This window comes from Panthera onca, chromosome D2 (assembly GCF_046562875.1).
Source record: "Panthera onca isolate mPanOnc1 chromosome D2, mPanOnc1 haplotype 2, whole genome shotgun sequence".
Classification (NCBI taxonomy): domain Eukaryota; kingdom Metazoa; phylum Chordata; class Mammalia; order Carnivora; family Felidae; genus Panthera; species Panthera onca.
Genome location: NC_138349.1, coordinates 17,498,933 through 17,505,569, shown reverse-complemented (window position 1 = coordinate 17,505,569; position 6,637 = coordinate 17,498,933). Strand labels below are relative to the sequence as shown.

Below are 6,637 nucleotides of genomic sequence, written 5' to 3'. Positions count from 1 at the left end.
ATGAAGAAGCTGATGTCATACAGAGCTGGCAGGGAGGGGGCCGTGGAGCCCAGAAGTCCAAGTCCAGTGCCTGGACTTTACCTTTAAGTCATGTCAAGGGGCTGAGGGAAGTCGGAGCGACTGTGTGTGCTTCGTGGCATGAAACATTAAATTAGATCGTACGCCTGGCATACAGAAGAGATGCTCCCTGGAGTTTTATTTTTTTTGAATGCATGGAAGCTCTTAGAAGCTATACGATACAAGCGATTAGGCTTGTATCAGAAAACAAATTTCCTAGTGAAAATGTGTTACTACCTTTTACCGGTATTTACTTACTGCCTCATCTGTGCCAGGTCTATAGGGCACTGGTATGCGACGGTGAAGATAACGGGCAGCTTAGTTTGGTGGCAAAGACAGACATGCCCATTAAGTGATTAGCACCCACAGGATTAATTGCTACCACGAATGGGGTGCAGGGGATAGAACCACAGCCACGTCCCAGGGATGCAAACCATGCATGCTGGAGGTGAAGGGACAAGAGACTTGCAGGCTGAGGGAACAGTATGTGCAGAGTCCCTGATGTTTGGAGGCTTGGGGTGCCTTTAGTGGGAGGGAGTTGGGGGGTGAGTGGTAGATATGAGGCAGAGGAGGGAGGACCAGCTCTACAAGAACCTGTTAGTCTACGCCAAGCTCTGGACTTGATCCCCTGGGACCTAGCTCCTGAAACTAGGGGGCGCACTGGGGAGTGCACAAAGTTGCAGGCTAAAGATGGGGTAGCTTTCCTGGGCATTGATTGTACTCGAAGAAGTTTAGAGAAATACTCCGTTTCTAAATGAAAACAAAACCAAACAAACAGCTAAGAATATATATTGAGTAGAGTAAAAAATCCACATTAAAGTTTAAGATGAAGCTCGGTATCTCACAGAAGTTTGGACTCCACCCCACACCGCCATAACTTTCCTGTTAGAGGGGATAAAATGGAAAGTTTGGAGAGACAAGCAGTGGGGCAGGGGAGACATGTAACATTGTTAAGTCGTGCGGCCAGACACCAGATTTGGTCTGGAGAACTCTAAGGCTGGTGGTAGCCAGGAGGAGAGATGGGGAGGAGACATCAGAGGTGTGGGGATGAGTCAGGGCCACAGCGGTAACTGTGCCGGAGAAGGTGGAATAGAAGCGACTAGTACAGAGGAAGTTCGATTCTGTCATGAAATGTACATTCCCCTCCACCTAGAGGCAACAGAAAGAGAAATGGGCACTTGCTCTGGAGTCCAGAGACCAAGATTTGAACCCCACGGTTGACTGACTGTGTGACCTTGGGCAAAGCACTCCGTCTCTCCGGAATTTCACTTTTCTTCCTTCTTCTGAATGAGGGGAACTCTGCCTGTGTTGCCTTCCTCTAAGTCTTCGGATCATCGAAGATACCATCCGTGAGCGCTCTTTGTAAAGGGTCCAGACACCACTTGTGGGTTTCAAGGGAACAAAAGGCCAGAGCCCTTTCTGCTTGGTGGCCTCTCCAAGAAAAAGGCAATTGCTATTTTCCCCCCGTCTTCGGCTGTTGGAGCTGCGGATCAATTGCGACGAGGCTGAACAAAAAAAGGTAGTCATACGTGATCAGCAAAATGGTCCAAATGATGTCATCCATCAAGATGGACACTGCAATTTGCCAACTATTTTCTCATAAATCAAACCATGGTCCCTCAAGGAAGAGGGGCAGGGCTAGAGGAGCCAGCATGGCAGTGCTTATCGGGAGACCAGACGCAGGGAAGCCAGGGAAGCGCTCCCTTAAGGATACAGTAATTATTTTCACTCGATGGGAAATCAAGAGGGGCACGATGGGAGGGAGAGCTGGAGAGTGTCTGCCTCACTTCATTACTACTCCCCAGGCAAGGGACACAACATATGCTTTTCATTGGGAAGCCAATAATTTTGAATCGTGGGACAGGTGAAAACTTAAATGACATTTGCAAACCTTGATTTATTTCTCTGCTTAACTCCGGAACATGCTTTAGACTCCGCTCTATAAGTTTCCATAGATTAGTGGTCAATGTCAAGAGTTTTCAATGACATATTCAAGCGTTTCCTGTCCCTATCAGTTAATTAAATATTTTCAGTACTAATCTCTTCTTATTGAAATGGTTTCCCTTCTTTCGGTTACGGGTTGGGAAAACAACGATATGAAGTATGTGCTTTATTGAAAACAAAATAACAAAAATAAAAAAGAATACTTTTTCCCCCACGTGCTATTTGACTTGCTGGAAATCTCATTAAAAGTTATTTATGAGCTGTTAGGGATCCCATAAGGATTACACCTAATTCAGTCTGTAAAGCTTTTGAGTTTCTTTTACATGAAGGACCTCCTTCCCCATTATTCTACTTTGGTTTGCACCCAAATAAATACTGGAGATCAACTTCTTGGCAGAAGAGGGCTCCTCTGTCCCTAACCTGACCGTCACTCACGTGACCCAGGCAAAGTTTGTACCTTCCTCCCCTTTCTGCTGGACGCGATCTGCTGGGACCCGTGTAATCAAATTGAGGGCAACCTTGTGGAAATGATGAAAGATCATTTGTGCTATTCTATGCATTCTGGTGAAGACAGCACTACCCCAGGCATCGTTTCTATCTCTGGGATTTGTACCTTCTGCAACTAACCACGCAGCCAGTCCTCACGGACTATACCATTTTCCTCTCCTCCTCCTCCCGCAATTGCCTCTGAAACAAGAAAAAGGAATTGGATCAGAATGAGTAATTTCCCAGTCCTTTTATAGGCCTACACACCCGTTATTTTGCTGTTTCTTGCAACTTGTGCTCAGGCGTCTGGCCCTCAGTTCACCAAAGACTGACACACCCATTTGGGCATCTTTTGTCCTGCTAGACTCTTCAATGACCTGTGCCAAATAAAGATGCCTTCAACTTCCAAAGAATCTTCCTTGTGTTCGTATTTGTAAGACACAGGGAAGAAGGTAGGCATTCGAGTAGCCGGATATTCAAAACGGAATTTTGGCCGTTAGAAAATCGGCCTGAAAAGTTAACGATACAGGCGTTCGTACTATAACCATCAGGGGCAAATGTACTCATATCAGTGTTAGCTATTATTAGTGATATTATTATCACTATCAGTGCTCTTGCTATCTTTTCTACCAAAAGCCTGGCCAGCAAATTGTTCATTTTTCTCCAGCTGTCTGCATACCCTCATACACCAGCTCGTTTCTCCAGTGGAAAGGCCAGGCACCGATTCTACCACGTCCCTGGTGAACCAGCCAGCCAGATCGAGTATTAATCTGGAATATCATTCCGGCCACCACGGGAGTAGCCAACAATGGTGTCTTCACTTACAAAACCTTTCCCTCCTGGATCTCAAAGTACTTACTGTGTGCGACTAAAAACTTAGCCTACACTTCTCCCCTTGGGCAGGAGTCGGTACCATCAGAACTAGTCTAACAATAAGGCAGTGGCTGCCTGTTTCAAAGGAGAGTCTTTCCTCCTTAATGTCAACCATCTGGAGAAGTTTAACGTTCTATATTCTTCATAAAATTCTACGTAAGAGGTCAGTTTAATTTTTTAAGAGTCATTTAAACATCCTGAGTACGTTGTCAGCCCCCAAGCAAGAAATGCCTCTCAGGCTGGACCAGGGAAAAACCACATGGGTTGCTCGTATGTTTAGTCTAGTACAGAGGTTCCCAGCCCTGGCTGTACCTGAAACGATGATGCTTGAAGACAGATCGACTCTGTCTTCCCCCACCTCCAGAAGTGGTAGTTTTTGTCTTGTTTTATTTGTCTTGTCCTTAGGATTCCCAGGTAATTCTATTGAGGCAGGCAGGGTGAGAACCACCAGCCTGAGTCTGAGGAGAAATACAGGTTCAGGTGTTACTATGGTGAGACCCGCTCAGACTTCTCAGCACCCTGCCCTTGCTATAATTAGGCGCGGAATAAACCCATGCGGCCCTGACTTATCCTCTGACTTCAAACATAGCCTCAGAGCTGTTAACCTTGCCGTGCTATAGGTTGAGTTGTGTCTACCCAAAGATGTTGAGGTCCTGACCCCCCCCAGCACTTGTGAATGTGACCTTATTTGGAAAGAGGGTCTTTATAGATTAAGTTAAGATGAAGTCATTAGGTAAAATAAATTTAAACGACTTTTTTTTTTTAAAATGGGAGCCTGGGGGGCTGAGTTGGTTAAACGTCTGACTCTTGATTTCGGCTCAGGTCATGATCACGTGGTCCATGAGATCAAGCCCCGTGTCGGGCTCTGCGCTGACAATGCAGAGCCTGCTTGGGATTCTGTCTCTCCCCATCTCCCTCTGTCTCTCTCTCTCTCTCTCTCTCTCTCTCTCTCTCTGTGCCCCTATCCTGTTCATGTGTGCAGTCTTTCTCTCTCAAAATAAAATAAACATTTAAAAAAATGAAGTCATTGGGGTGGGCCCTAAACCAATATAACGTGTCCTTATAAAAAGAGCAAATCTGGACATGGAGACAGACACGCACAGGGAGAACGCCATGTGAGGATGAAGGCAGAAATCAGGGTGATGCTCCACAAATCAAGGAACGCCAAAGATTGGCAACAGAGCATCTGAAGCTAGCGGCAAAGCCGGAAACAGATTTTCTCGGAGCCCTGAAGGAGCCCACCCGGCTGAGACCTTGATCTCGGACTTCAGACCTCCAGGACTGTGAGGCAATAAATGTCTGTGGTGTAAGCCACTCAGATTGTGGCACTTTTTGTATGTCAGTCCTAGGAAACTAATGCACCGAGTGGGTCAGTGCAACATACTTAAAAAAATTTTTTTTAAATGTTTATTTTTGGGAGAGAGACAGAAAGAGACAGAGCATGAGCGGGCAAGAGGCAGAGAGAGAGGGAGACACAGAATCCGAGCTGTCAGCCCAGAGCCTGACGCGGGGCTCGAACCCGCGAACCGTGAGATCACGACCTGAGCCGGAGTCGGACGCTCAACCGACTGAGCCACCCAGGCGCCCCTCCATTTTTTCAACGGGTAGGGCGATGGCTCACACCCATGAACCGCAAGATCGTGACCTGAGCTGAATTCGGACGCTTAACCAACAGAGCCACCCGGGTGCCCCAAGTGTAACATACTTCAAAACTCCAGGCAGGTGAAGTTTATCCAGCCCATGCGTCACCCTTGGCCGCACCCTGCCCATAAGGGCGACCAATCTGTTCAACTAGTTCTAATAGTCTGCAAAGTGAGGACAGTGAGCACAGGGCAAATCATTGGTACTCCTTGGGACTACTAGTGCAGGCTTCTAGGAGGAGGCGACGACTTTGGATCTGAGCTTTGGAAGAGGAGTATTTGCTTCGATAAGAGTGAAGGGAAGCAAAAAATGTGGCAACTTAGGTACTCCAAAGTGAGGGGCTGCCTCAAAGTGAGAGGCTGCAGGTGAGGGATCCTGACAGGAGGAGGAAGGAACAGCCCTGGGGGCGAGGGGGGGGGTGTGTGGGCACGTGTGCATGTTTGGCGTGGGGAGTTGAGCCAAACGGACAGTAATAAAAGCAACAGGAAATATTCAAAGAAAGCGCGCTCTAAATGGAGTACCGCACGAAGCCGTATTCAATCCCAGGATTGCCCTAACGCATCTCGCAGGCTATTATTGTCCCCATTTTACAGATAAGAGAAACGAAGCTCCAAGAGCTGAGTCAGGCCCTCACAATTTACCACTGTACTAACACTGCTCGCTAGTTTATACTTGGGAGCTACTCCCGGGAAGGGGGGTGGGGTGGCGTGGATGGAGATAGAGAGATAAAGGTGGTCTAGAAGCAAATGCCCATCTTTACTTGACCAGGGACTGAAGCAACCCCAAAGCCTCCATCCACGTGTGGGTCCCAGGCTGCCCCCCCTTGGCCATTTCCAGTTGCAGTTCCTCTTCCGGAGGTTACAGACGGGCCAGGGAGATCCATACAGAGCGGGGCGTGCTCTCGGATTGAAATCCGGCTTTGTTCTTCAACTCCAGTGTCATAGGGGAAAGCAGAGAGGGGAAGAGAAGGAAACAAAAAGTTTCAGCCTGTGAGTAGTATTTGCAATGTGATCTATGCGTTCTGAGCCAAGTTACTATACATGCTCTGGGGAGAATTACAAATAAATGACGAAACATTTTGAAACATGGCTTATACCTAATTAATCATGGAACTTGAAGAACAAAGAAAACATTTCTTCAAAGTTTCTAGCATTTTGCCTATTAAGTGGAGAGGGTGGGGGGGGGGGGAGGGAGGAGAAATCTCCATGCCCCGTAATGGATACACTGTGCACTTCATTTGGGGAAAGAAGCTCTTAATCTCCCTTGGCCACCTGCAACCTCGGAATCCTTACATCTTTAATACTTTATGTCGAGCATTTTCATATTAAAGGGACTGAGAGTTTCCAGATCATGAAATCTTCCTTGGCTTTTTGTCCCTTGATCGCTCAGTCCAAACAATACTGGTTTTGAGATTAGGAGATCGTCAGGAATTTCTTAAGTCCCCGTGCTGTCGCACCCTGAGATTCCGGTGTCCTTCTTACCCCCTGCCACTACTCAGCGACATCTGTGGGCATGTGCCGCTTTGAAGCCAAAGCTCTGAGGCCCAGGTTTTGTGCCATGTCTGTGTTATTCCGCATGCTCTTAGCCTCTGAACCTTGATTTCCTGATCTGTCAAATAAGGATAATAATAAATACC

At 47.2% G+C, this 6,637-nt stretch overlaps 1 non-coding gene across 1 annotated transcript; it reads right to left on the bottom strand.

Moving 5' to 3' along the window:
• Positions 1 to 4,858: 4,858 nt before the first annotated feature.
• Positions 4,859 to 4,943, bottom strand: TRNAR-CCG (transfer RNA arginine (anticodon CCG)). Its single transcript has one exon. It is a non-coding gene; the product is annotated as a tRNA-Arg (tRNA).
• Between the last annotated feature and the right edge of the window lie 1,694 nt (positions 4,944 to 6,637).